This window comes from Ruditapes philippinarum, unplaced genomic scaffold (genome assembly GCF_026571515.1).
Source record: "Ruditapes philippinarum isolate M1 unplaced genomic scaffold, ASM2657151v2 ctg222_1_1_1_1, whole genome shotgun sequence".
Classification (NCBI taxonomy): domain Eukaryota; kingdom Metazoa; phylum Mollusca; class Bivalvia; order Venerida; family Veneridae; genus Ruditapes; species Ruditapes philippinarum.
In genome coordinates this window covers 164471-179216 of record NW_026858054.1, presented here as the reverse complement: position 1 = coordinate 179216, position 14746 = coordinate 164471, and the positions used below count along the sequence as shown (strand labels likewise).

At 32.2% G+C, this 14746-nt stretch overlaps 1 long non-coding RNA gene across 1 annotated transcript; it reads left to right on the top strand.

The window, feature by feature from the left end:
* Positions 1 to 480: 480 nt before the first annotated feature.
* LOC132751941 (uncharacterized) lies at positions 481 to 11890 on the top strand. Its single transcript, XR_009628741.1, has 4 exons — positions 481 to 667; positions 1139 to 1239; positions 5527 to 5628; positions 11700 to 11890. It is a non-coding gene; the product is annotated as an uncharacterized LOC132751941 (long non-coding RNA).
* The last annotated feature ends 2856 nt before the right edge of the window (positions 11891 to 14746 follow it).

Genomic DNA, 14746 nt, shown 5'->3' with positions numbered 1-14746 from the left:
TCAATATTTTTATTTCGTAACTTTCAAATGGGATTCCTGTGAATTGGAAAAATAATAAACTAATATACTAATATAGGAAATATGACCGAATATTGCCTAAAAATAACTAAAGCTTTGGTGTAAGGTACAAAACTCTTGCATTACTGTGCAATTTTCTAGCAATTTCATGATTAACCAAAGGGATACAAATCTGCCAGTCTTGTCTGAAACTTTTCAAAGGGAGATTACACTATTGGTTATGATCTGTGGTCAGTTTGCTAAGAAATAAAATGATTGGTTCATGGATGGCTGATTTTAAGGTATTTTTATGTACTGTGATTTCTAAGTGGGAAGTCATTGTGTCTTTGTTATTGTGAAGAGAAGTGGAAAGATTAATGTTTTGTGGTCAAGTTCTTTATTTCTTAACTTGGTATGTATTTATCCTGACTGTTGCTGTAAATATTAGGTATTGCATTATTGTAATTCTGTTCTATTAAGTATTTGGTCCAGTCCATTGATTGTGAAATTTGTAATTAAGTAAGAGTTTCAGAATGACCTGTGTCTATCAAGTCAACTTTTCTCTTTTATTCACCATTAATATTTTACCTTGCAGTTAACACTCACTGGTGTGATAGAGAGGAGGAGGTGTAATTTATTAGATTGATGTACTCAACTCATTGCTCAGATGGTAAGTTAAATCTGATGTAGTGTGTATTGTATAAAATGTTATAATGGTATAATGCATTGTTCCTACTTAATTTCACTTTATATTGACCTTTTTAATGTGTTAAATTCGTTTAATTCAATAATTATGCATATGATATGTAAGGACTGTTGCTATGTTTAAATGACTGATCAGCCACTAGACAAGTTGATAATTATGTTCTAGACGTGAACATTATCGTTACATAAGATATGGATAATAATTTATGTATACTCTTGCCTCATATATCCGTGTTACTCATAATTCCAAGGTATACCGTTTACAGTTTCAACGGACTCCAAGACTTCATGCACCTGCCAGGAGTTTAACTTTCTTATTGTATTTTCACTGATATGTTGAGCACGCAACTGATTATTATTTAATTCAGATGAAGCCAAAAAAAAATAAAATATTTCATCATTTCACATACATGTAAAGTTTTCATTCCTTTTACAGTAACTGTCTACGATAAACAACCAGGGAAATATTTGGTAAATGGCAGAGGAAATCTTGACCTGCAGACCTTGACATAATTGTAGACATACTGAAAATCTAAGGTCATGATTAAATGATGGTTTTTACCTTTGACAGAGTTCCAGATAATTTTTTGACACTGGGGGTAATTACCCCCACTTTTCAGAATGTGAGAGTAAATTTAGATATATCATAAATTTAAAGAGTACAATTAAATTACTTTATTTTTTTTGCTGCATCACAGGTTTATTACATTAAAATTAACACACCATTCTCTGATATTCAGGCTTCAGCGTGAATCACTTCAATTTTAAGGCTTTTACCATATTCTAAATTTTATTTTACATTGTTTACAACAAAAATCGGTGACAATACATAAACTATAACATTACAAATTATCACCTGTCAATTGCTGATTTCTGTATATTTATTGCACCTTCATTAGCCCATACATTGCCAGCTTTAAATTTATGACAAGTCAGACATTTCATTTGCACTTCAATAATTTGCAGCCACGGATAACTTTTTTAACAATTTTCAAGTGTTGTATTGCGATTCACAGTTATGTGAGCCCTTTTTACTTTAAATACAATATCTAAAATGTCTTCAACAATTGGGTTTACAATTGTTTTAGCAGGCAACTCAGTCGTGTTAAAAAAAATTGTCAATTTTCCTGTGCTTTGGCTTGGAAGCAGCCATGATGTAAGTCTTTATTAATAAACGCTTGCAATAATAAAGGAAATCAAGCATCCCATTTTAGGAAGCGCCTATGCGATAAAGACATAATTTGACTGGTTTACAGAATGAAAAATAGTTGGAAACATTTGGGCGGGTATTAAACGGAAAAAAGAAACACAGTCAAATGTTAAACGGAAACGGAATCAGCTGTTTCGAAAATGAAAGTACACACCAAAAACGCTTCGATTTTTTATTCTTTGCGTATTTAATTTATAGCATGCGTAAATTAACGCAAGAAATTTGAAATATGGTGCGTATTGAGTTGATTTTGAAGCGTAAAATACGCCGATACGCACGTTATCTGGAACTCTGCCTTTGAAACTGTTAAAAACATAACTGCCTTGTAAATAGTTATAAACAACTAACACTTAGGCTGCAGATGAGTGTTTGTGTGTGCATGTTTGCAGCATGTAAACATTAAATGGAATAAACTAATATGTATTTGAAATGTCTTTCCTACAATATGTAGTGTTTTTTCCAGAACTTTATTATTCTATCTTTGTGTTTTTTTTCAGAACTTTATTATTCTATCTTTGTGGGGGGGTTTTTTTCTGAACTTTATTATTCTATCTTTTGTTGTGTTTGTTAAACAGTAAGTACCATAGAAATATGAGGCACCGGTATAAGGCATTGTTCCTACTTTATTTTACTTTAAATTTACCTATTGTTATACTTATTTCAGGGTGTTTTGTACCTACTTGATGTAACAACCCATGGCTTTTTTTCACAGGTTGTGGAAGCAGCCCTGCCCTTAATTTTGGGGAAAAATTACACAGTATATTTGGAAAAGGGGCAGAAAAAACTTGATGTAAATTCACTTTTGGGGAAAACCGCATGATTTTTAATAATTTTTCTTTGAGGAAGCAGCCCTATTACAGCCCCTGCTATAGAAGGCAAAATAATTCAAGTCAAGATGGATATATAAGCATGATTGAACTTTAGAGCTGTTGTTGAATTGATTTAAAAATCCCAGAACATAGTTGACCCGAATCAGCGTCAGCTCGGCCCTAAAACTAACTCGGCCCTATACAAACTCAGCACAGGTCAGCTCAGCCCCCTTTTATAATATTACTGGTATATATACTTGTGTTACTTTTTCCTTTTATATTCCATAATGTTTGTTTCGCTATTACAATAGCCTTAGGTATTACAAGTTTTAATGCAGAAAAATTGTCAAGTAACACAATCAGAACAGATTAATCAGATGATAGTTATGATTAATTGTATTCACAAGCTAAAATTTTTGACCACCATTTAAGAAAATTATCAGGACATTTTAACACCTGAATATATCTATCACCAATTTACACCAGAACATGAATTAATCAATTCTGTTGAAAAAATGACAGGTTTTTTACCCCTTACCTTTGAAAACTGGGGGTAAAATAAAAATTCGGAGGGTACATAAATTTGTACAATAATTATATGAAAATAAAGGATAATTCCAAAACCATAAATCAGACAATTATGCTGTTTTCTTAAAGCTCTTCAAGATTCTCTCCACCCCCACCCCCTTTTAGGTAAAATTCATTGTGACCAACGTATACATGCTGGCATATATCTCCATCTCAGTTAAAGTATACATTATTTAAGTTATTTTAATTTATAAACAGCATATAAATTGTTACTACACACTTTTGAACAAAACAAAGCTTCCTTTTTGTTGATTTTTTAATTAATAAAATGGGCATCCCAAAAATATTTGACAAATGAAAATTTGTCTGATTTTCTGCAGAAACATTCACATATCCAGTTGTTGTAGATTACAATTATATAAGATATATTATTTTTTTAATATTTCAAGATTGTTTTTCATCGGCTATTCTTACAGGCATCATAAAACAAAATTTCAAATTTGTAGTTTACGACAATAATTCCCAGTGGGAGATCTGTAAACTTCATTGTGTATTGGGAAATTTTCTTGCATTTCATCACTTTCAAAGCAATTTAAGTGATTTTTGTTTAAGAAATTGTTCCCAAGAATGATATTTGAATTATACATTAAGTTTCCAATTTTCTGTGCGTATTTTTAAGCACTTGCCTAAATTTCAGTACATGAATTTTCAATTTTGACATCTATGCTTAAAATACGCACGTGTGAGTAAATGGGAACACTGATTATTTATTTCATCACATTTAAAGTATGCATAGTCAGGCATCTATATGTTTAGTCCAATAGATTAGACGTTACAGACTTGTTATAGTTTTATGTTGGTCAAGCCTGACGTCTAATAGTTATTGCTCATAAACGCGTAGCATTTTGAAAAATTAAAAAAATGTCTGTTGACTTGCCTTTCAAGCTTTATTCAAAAGCTTATCTTCTGTTCTTTCAATTGCATGGTCTATCATTAACAAAAACTTTCAAACAATGAAATTATCAATTAAAAATAAAATATAAATATCAGTCTATTTTGCTCATCGGCCATACTGGTTAAGTAAAGCGTTTTACAGATTGATTCCAATTTTTTGAACGGAAAAATATATTCGAACACACTGACGGTGCATGGGCAATTATTTCGTTGAAAAAATATTCCGTTAGAAACTTCTGGAATCATTTAAACGCTTGCATTTGAATTAGCCAATCAGATTTCGCGCACTGTATGGCGGCCATTTGTATATCGGCTGTACAAGGAATTTAATTAAATTTGAGGATTTAATCATGACTTTTCGGACGTGACAGTTCAATTATTTTGTTAAAAGGTATTCATTTTTTAGTTTTGTTCATAAATAGGTCAAAATTAATGGAAATACACGCTGTTTTAATTGTTTAAATTCATTAGATCTAAATCGATGTCTAATGTCAGTTTTTTTGCTACACGATTTTGCAAAGATCTGTTAAGACCTAACGTAACATGGAAAATGAAAAATATCAGATTAATAAGATTTTAATCTGGGACTAAAATTGTGTCATCTTTCTGTCCCAGTTTCACTGATCTTTGTTAACGTGCACATCCATATATTTTATATAATACTTCATTGTTTATTTAGGAGCGAATAGTGTAGAGCACGATTGATTTTGAGGACGAATATGAACCATTATTTTATTGCACCATTATTTTGATTTTTCGTACCTGCTGGTTCATTTGCTGCCATGTTTGAAGTTGTTCTTCACTTATATCTTGTTCTAGTTCATGGAAAGGATTACCAGAATTATGAGAAACAGCTGTACCAATCTCCTCATCGTGCTCCTCGCCAGTTTCCATTTTTCTTCGCGCGGTCCAACGGTTATATGCCGTTAAATTTCATAAATTCGGTTGAACACCACAACCTATTATTGTTCCCCTTAGTAATCTTTGTATGTATTGCAAATCCCGCCAGTCACAGATATATAATCGCCATGCGCCAGTCAACAATGTATAAAATAAAAGGAAAGATGTGAATTAAAACAAGCTTTAACCTGAATATTATATCTTTGTAAACAAACATTTGTACGTGAGCGGTTATTAATAATACATTTCAAAATCAAAAGTAATCATAATGTCTGTGGCATTGTTTCCTTTTATTTTCACTGCTCTGACCTTTAATTTCAATTGATGACAATATATTTAACCACAAACATAACAAATAGATATAGTGATGAAATTCTTATTGTAATGCACTAATCTGATTATTCAAAAATTCTTCCTTTGAAGGATCTATGGAAAACGGAAATGCCAGCTACGAACTGCCAGCATGGAAATAACAGAAAACGACGATGAGAGGTCATTCCAAAAACCAAACGCCGTGCGGGACAGGTGAGAATTAACAAAACAAAATTAACTCTTAATTTTTTAACTGTACGTACTGTAGTTTTTAATTACGGATTACATTTATGTTTATTTTATCAGTACTGAGTATACCGATGTCAGAGATGCAAGATGCAAAATCTATATGCAAGAAAGCAAGGTTACGCAAAGAACGATTAGAGTCCATCGCTAATTAAAGATGACTCTTGCAGGGTACAATGGGAGAGTTTCTAGATAATCCAGCAGAGTTATCTCTGCAGTGCCCCTGACAAATAAGAGGTATATACACCTGTATGCTGGCTAACTCTGTGTATAGCTGGTTTACATTGAATTTCAATGGGATAATGCATAGTATGTAATCAACTGATCTAATTAATAAGCTAAAGCTTATATTTCAAAGTAAACTGATTAACACTGCAGTCTTAGAAATGGCGAATTACTGTTGTGTTCCACTTTGTAATGGGTTTGGAGGGTTTCATTTTCCACAAGACAAAACATTAAAGAATAAATGGAGAGTAGCAGTAATGAAAATGAAGTTATGGTCACACACATTTGCCATGCCAATGATGATAAAATTGTCATAATCACCCCTTGATCATCAAGAACAAAATTACTATCCAGCACCCGTTTGCTATATAAGATATCTTTTATATAGTAATAGTAATTTTCTTGTTGCCTGTAGTCAGAGACAGGCGCATAGCATCAAAACTGATATATGTGGAATGGGTAATAGGATTTGCAAAGCAATTGAAAATTCTGAAATCAGAACTACCTGTAGTCAAAATATATTGACGTGCCAAAGCTTGATTCTGAGATATTTTCGTTCTAGGGCAGAATCTCGCTTATTCTAGCCTTATAAGTAGAGGCGAGATATTGCCCAGACACGAAAATAGCACAATATCTGGTCGAAGAGTACAATTAGTTGGACTAGCTTTTATACATGTAATAAAGTAAGTAAAACTGAGCTCATGGCCCGGTAGCAGAATGGGTTCTCCCTTAAAGTCTAAATTTCTGTCATACGTCTCCCATCTGTAAAAAATATATAACTAGATGAATTTTATTTACTAAAGAACAAATTTGAAGCAATAAACTCTTTATGATTATACATTGTATTTATTTGAAGCATCATAAATTTACAAATATACCAAAAGAGATTATATCAAACATATTGTATAATTCACTTTTATTAGTTCTACGTAAATAAAATCTATATAAATTTAGGCATAATATTTTAAAAATTTTAACTGGAAAGTGTGGCTTATTTCTCCAAGATCATTTTCATTCTGTTATTCAGTCTACATTGTCGACATTGTACAGTTGCAAAATAAAGCAGTTTATATGTTTAAGATTTAATGTAATATATTCAATTTGTTAAATATAATTACCTCAATATTAAATGATAAAATCTTCTTTTATTCCTGCTGCCGAAGCCCCTTTGGTAATTAATTATTTCTTTAATTTAACAACTGACCGATCAAAATACTCAGAAACTTTCTATTAATCTCTGTGTTTACATCAAGCGGCCGTATTTTGTATACCTTTTATTTACTACTTCCGCTTATCAGTAGAGTGTGGGGAAACTCCCTCATTTGGGAAAACTTGGAAACCAGCCATAGTTCTAAAAAAAAGAAGGGGAGAAATCATACAAAGTGCAAACTGAAGATGGCGCTATTTACCGCCATAATCGCCGCTTTATAAACAAAACGCGGGGAAAGTTCCCTATCAATACAGAGTCCTTCCCTAATATCCCCCACCAAGGCCAAGAGCCTCATAATAAAATCTCAAACAAAACACTTTTAAATAATAACTGCAAATCGGCTCTTACTCGGCAGTAATTAGTGTAGCCGCTTTTTCATGAAGAAACCAGTGCTGATAGTGAAAATTGTGATTGGCATATTTTAATTAGCCAGGTCAGGTGTTTCTAAAAAGGCTGATAACACTGTAGCAATGTGAGGAAACATTCAAATTTATTACATCGATAATGCATATGGAGCTCAGCTCGCAGAGACAAATGAGAACACAGTAACTTTTTGATATCCTTAACTCTAAGAAAAATGTCAATTATTAATTGCTGACTGTTTATATTTTCTAGAAAAAGTAAGTAAGCAAAACATTATTTTGTTTCATATGACAGGAATGAATTGCATTGACAATCCTAGGTATTGTTGAAAACTCATCGTTTTACATGCCAGATTAAGTAATTGGACCCCGGGCCATCCTTGTTTGTACGTGACTGCTGGGGAAAAATAATGTTATGCTTAATTAAAGAGGTGACACTTTCTATATTTTTATCTGATATCGAGTTGTAAGAGCCGATTTGCAGTTATATGGGTAAGAGTTCGATAAGACTCCCTACGGTCGTCTTAATACGAACTCTTACCCATACTTACAGGTATTTCCTAGAATATTCAAAATCCTATTAGCCATGAAGCAGTTCAGGCACAGGTTATCAGACGCGCAGTGGTCGAGTAGTAAACGTTAAAATACCGATGAATGGAGCATTGTTAATAAATCATCCGGAATTGATAGACATTATCTAAAGAAGATCTAAAGAAAAAAGAGAAAGGAAAGAACAGAAATAAAATAATACGAGTGATAAAAAAAAAATAATGTGACTTTAAGACTATTTAAATTATTATCTTCAGTATGTATACCTTGAATGTTTTATGATCCTATCATGTTTCAAGAATGTATAGTTTCTAGCTAGAAGACATTATTAAGAGAACATTTTAGATTTAACGAGAAACTAAGATTTTACTTTTTAGTGTAAAGAGATACATATAATTTTTAATAATAGTTAAAGACAAAAAATGGATTACATTAAAAAGGGGTTTTAATCAATTACAACTCACAATGAAAACACTTGTGTAAATTACTTTCATATCAAGGCTGGGACAAAAGGCATATCATGCCTCGGTGATTAATATTATTTTTCTTTCTTTTTTTCAGAAGGAGCAAAATAATGTTTAGTAATAATATTAATTGATTCAAAGCATTATTGAAGCTTATCATTCAATCTAGTAGGAAAAGAGCTGAATGTGAAAAAAAATGTAAAAAGGTACCAAAATGATACAAGCAAAAAGTAAATAAAGTTTTTAAAGTAAAATTCAAACAGGAAATATCTCTTGAAATAAGGATGCTAGAGTTATGAACCTTATCATGCATGATGTAAGTAATGACAAAGAACAATTATCTTAAGTCTAGAGTTGATGTCATTTATAATAACAAAGATAATTCTTAGAAATATATTAATTTTCGTTCAAAAATGATTAATTGGAGATAATTCTAGTAATACAAGGCTCTAGTTATAAATCTAATCGCACCTGATATAGTTGTTGATAAAAAAAAAGTATGCCGTCGAAGGGAGGCATATTAAAATCGCACCGTCTGTCTGTCTGGACGTCCGTCTGTTTGTCTGTGCGTCCACACTTCATTTGTGTCCGGACTGTAACTTTGTCATACATTGAGGGATTTTGAAATAACTTGGTACAAATGTCTACCACATCAGGACGATGTATCGCAGCTAAGGCTCATGTCTGTCTGTCTGTCCGTCTGTCCCCACTTACACAACAATCATGTCCAGTATGTAACTTTGTCATGCATTGAGGGATTTTGAAAAAAATTGGCAAAAATGTCTGTCTCATGACAACATTCTGTCGTGTCCAGGGAACTCGTTCCTTCTTCAAAGGTCAAGGTCACACTTATATTTTGAAGGTTCACGTACGCTATCACAATTAGAGATTATAGAAACAATAATACAAAGAACAATATTAAGGAATTAGTTAATTTCATTATCTTTTCTTTCCATAATACCTGCATGCTTAGTAAACCTTTTTTCAGGGGCATTCGTCACTTGTGTGACAGCTCTTGTTGAAGTCTGAATTTAATAAGGAAAATTCTGATCAAAAAGGGATGATGATTCTGAAAATATTGATGCTAGAGTTATGAAGCTTGCCATGTTATTGTTTAAAGTTAGAAGTAATTTTTTCTATAAATAAAGAAGAGCACAATATATCAATTTTTGTTTTAAAAAAAGTTTAAAGGGGGAAATAATCCTGGAAATATCCATGCTACAGTTATGAATCTTGTCACACATGATAAGGAAATATATTTGAAGTTAGAAGTAAATACATTAAGAAATAAAGAAGTAAGTAAAAAGTAACATTTTTGAGAGAAAATAAATAAGTTCATGGGGAGATAATTCTGGAAAAATTGGTGCTCGAGTTAAAAAAAAACATTGTCACAGATGATGTAGTTGATGATAAGGAACACAATCCTTTAATATAAAATGAAGATGTGTAAAATATAACATTATTTTAAGTTCAAGGGGATATAGTTTTGGAAATACTCAGGTTTTAGAGTTTTGCACTTTATCAAATGATGTGGATGATGATAAGGAATATATATTTCAAATTGATAAAAAGGTTATAGGCACATAAACATTAATTTAAAGTATGGACGCTGACGTCGACTTGCAAATCGAGGTGAGTAGGACAACTCATCGTATTCTTAGTATAGTCGAGCTTATAATAAAAAAATATCACTTACCTGGTCATTTTAGTTATGAGTCTTGCATCTTTGAACAGTTTTTTGTTTTTGATTTTAAGCGGGGGGGGGGGGTTCAGTCAGTAACATGAGTAACAGCTAGTGACACTTAACTATTGAACTTTATTTATTATGAATTTAAAAATTTATTGTGTGTTATAAAGTATATTTACAAATAATTGCTAAGTTTCACAATTCAATTGGACCGCATACCCATTTACAAAAGAAAGGAGAAAAAAATCATTGATAAATTTAGTGAGTGTATCTTCTACAGAAATTTGATCCTTCAAGGTTGGGGTCATTAGATAAGAATACAGAGGGCCAATTAATAATGACAAAACTCTCAGCTCAGTGGACGTGTTAATGGGAGACAGTGATTTACTAGCTGATAAGCCCTTACTGAGATTAAGCATGCTGGAAGGGTTTATGCGTAGGACTGAGTAAATATCTAGGAGTTCAAAGGATAAATTTATAGTCCAACTAATTGTACTGCGCGACGAGCTATTGTGCTATTTTCGTGTCTGGGTAATATCTTGCCTCTACAAAAAAAGCGAGATTCTGAATATCTCAGCACGGCAATATATTTTGACTAGATAAATTTATATCTTGTGCTGAACACTAGCCGTGTTTTATTTTACTTCATTGTATCAACGCACTTGATTTAATTTCTATTAATTATTGTTCATTAATAACATAGATAACATCTATGTCTCTGCCGATTTACATAATGTTGATACTGAAATAGAGCTAGGATATTGAATTAGTGTAAGAATAAAATTATATTATGCGAGCCTCTGGATAGCGTAATATTATTTTATTAAACAAGTTCAATAAACTCGGTAATGAACTTACACGAATTTATTTTTTCTATTAATCACATATCAAAATTAAAGACCGTTTGAAGTGAAAAAAGACCATGTCCCGTTGACGCGTATTTTCCGTATATTCACTTAGTGAATAAAAAAGTTTACATGAACTAGTCTGGGAAAAGTATCTAAAAATGATTTTGAATTGCAGGTCGTATGTTGATAGGTCGTCCCTCCTTTAAAAGGAAACATTTTTAATACATGTGAATATGAAAATCACGATAACAATGTAATTGATACAATATTTCGTACTTATCATTTGTATTTAAATAATATCAATTAATTAATAAATTACTTTCATCTAAATTGTATCATGTTTACTTTGTACCTTCCTACTGTTCAATAATAGTAGGCCCTATACTTTTTCTTTTAAACATTTTGTTTTCTTTCCATTCCCAGGAACCTCCGTCCTATGTCTACGGTCTGGAGTTACTCCGTCCGTAACAAAGCAGCTAAGTGCCCAGCTAGTGTTACTCAGACACAAGAAGCGTTCCATAAATGTAATCTTGTATTATCAGAGAAGGGCCCAGAATAATGTTGTTAGAACTTTTGGCCATAACCTTTTGTATGTACTCTTGATAATGTTTGTAAAATTGTGAAATTATATATTGTGTGTATATTTATACAATAAAATATTATTAAACTTATCTACTATTTGTATATTTGTAGGATGGCGTTGTCGTCTGAATATAAGAGCTGGTGTGTCGCTGTCCTTCATGTACAATTTACTTAAGTTGTTGCATAAAGAAGCGATAATCGTGGAAAGCCAAGTGAGTCTTGTATCAGAAACGGAGCTTCGGTGATTGCAACAAACTACCTACCGATCAATGCAGTCGCAGATATTCAAAGCTTGGGACGGCCTGGTAAATATGATTTTCTTTTTGTGTCTGATACATATAAAGTAATATATATCAACAGATAGGCTAATATAATGATGATTGATAGATAATTGTTCGTGTGATACAATATAAATTTGTTTCATATTAATTTCTAATTTGTATAATATCATGAATATATAGTATAACTGTTGAAACTTATTATATACTTTTGCCAAATGTTTCTGCTTACAGCTATCGTGAGAAACAGCTTTCCGCAACGGCACTGTCGAAAGAAAAGTCTAGCCTATACCAACGGAGGGTATTGAGAAAAGAAGCTGGATAAATTAAAGTGTTAAGAAGTGACAGTCATTAATACTTCGTGTAAAAGACTACTCATATATAAAAGTTACACTGTGATTCATTCATTGTTTTACTCGGACAATAAATTGATTGATCATTATATGTTTCTGTTCTTCTTTTTCTTTGTAATCCATGGAATGTCAATGCGTCTGCCACTCAAAGCCATTGGTAATTATCAATATGAAATGCAACATTTATAAATATTTATTATGATGATAATAATAAAAAGATGGGGCCGATCAGACTTGAGGCCGATTTGACTCTCTTGGGGCCGATATGAAATGGTGCCGATTTGACTGTAATTCCACGTTAAGGTCATATAGGGTCTATCCATTGGAACAAAGTGATTGTAAGCTTATATAAAGACCTAACACTTAAAAGATACTTGTAAAGGGGGACTGTAACCAACCCAAACCAACCCAATATATATATAATGCCCACGCGACATTACCATGGGTATCCCCTGCAAAGATATCATGTTTATATTGAAAATTCTAGTATAAATGTCACTTGATAGTTTCATATATTTTTGACTTTGGAGAAGATGTAAAAGGACTTCAAAATGTGAGAATAATTTGTTAACTTAATCAATATTTAACATACTGAATCCGAATTTAAGGAACAAAGAACATTGTCAAACCTATGAAAATATCAAGGGTTGAAATTATATATATGGGCAATGTATGCGAATAAAGCATGCATGCATGTAACTAGAAACTTCAGCTAACAGTTAATTTATGCACTTTTCTAGGAACATAGGCTCCACACTGCATTAAATAATGTATATACATTATAAAGCATAATCTGTATATCCAACAATTGTGATATAGCACATACACAAATTTATCATCGTGGACAAATGTCTAAAATTAAGCTTCCTATGTGGCTAGACAAATGTTCAATGACGCATTTTAAAATCTTGGGGCAATTTTATATCTTCTTATCAAAATGAAGTGTGCATTTTTAAAAAAAGACAACATTCATGTGAATCATTAATGTTAGCATGTTTAGTGATGCTTTAGGGTCTTGTGCACGCTCAGCGAACATAAATCTAAAAAAACATCATCTTTACTTCTATAGTATCTCAATTGACTTATCCTGTCACATACTATAGTGAATATTGTTACAACTAAATTGCAAGAAAAATTTGTTTTAAACTGGCTCGAATCTTTGAATAGTGTCACAGGTCCTTCTGGTCGTGGTGGCAATAAGTTGCGTACATATCGACTGTTTAAAACAGAATATGAGACAGAATTATATTGTAAACTCATTATGCCTCCTTGTCATCGCACTGCATTTAGCAAGTTTCGTTGTGGTGTTGCGCCTTTACGCATAGAAACTGGGCGTTACGAAGGCTTAGATGTATTGGAACGAAAATGCCAGTTCTGTGACAGTATTGAAGACGAAAGCCATGTCATTCTTGATTGCTTTGTGTTCGATGACTTGCGACAATCATTATTTGATAAGGCTAAAACAGTATATAGTGCATTTTTACAAATGTCAAAAAATGAACAATTAATATTTCTGTTCACTAAAACTGAAATGATACGTTATTGTGCCAAAACCTGTTTTAACATTCTACAACGTCGTCTTTTATTCTCTTGTAAATAATGCCATTATATTTGATTTAAACATGATAATGTATTTTACCTAGGTTAAGGTAATCCTTGCTAATCAGGTCATGCAAGATCTTATCTTGGATGATAATCGATCTTTTAAAACGTTTTTATAGGCGCGATAGGGCTCCGATTTACAATTCTCAATTTCTTAGCAGTTTTTATTTTTCGATTAGCGATGGTTACCTTACTTTTAATATTTTGTTTAAATACATTGTAATTTTACTATTTGATTTTAGTCTTAGACTAACTGTATAGGTCTTGAATATGTTTATCATTGATATAATGTCTCTTAAAATTCTTAAATAGAATGGTCGTATGCAGATTTTATGTGAATATGTGTAAATATGTATAAAAATGTATGTATACGAATGAGACAAAAATAAAGTATGAATATATATGATAGATAGATGCGTAGAGCCCCTTTGTATTAAAGAGATCGTGTTGATATATTCACGGACACTTGCATGCATATATCAAAAATATACTAAGGTGTAGAATATAAAACTTTGTAGAGCACACGGATAAATGGATATGCCCATGGCATAACATGGTGTCAGAACTGTATAAAGGCCTTATGTTCGTATGCAACATTGCCAGGTACCTTACGTTGGATAATTAAGGTTGTTATTTGGGAAAGTTAGCTCACCCGTCGGGAATCTAATTTTCAAGAAGTGCAGGTCGCACAGGGAATTTGTATGGGTAAGAGTTCGTATTAAGACGACCGTAGGGAGTCTTATCGAACTCTTACCCATATAACTGCAAATCGGCTCTTACAACTCGATAAAAGATAAAAATATAGAAAGTGTCACCTCTTTAATTAAACATAACATTATGTTTCCCCAGCAGTCACGTACAAACAAGGATGGGGGTCCAATTACTTAATCTGGCATGTAAAACAATGAGTTTTCAACAATACCTA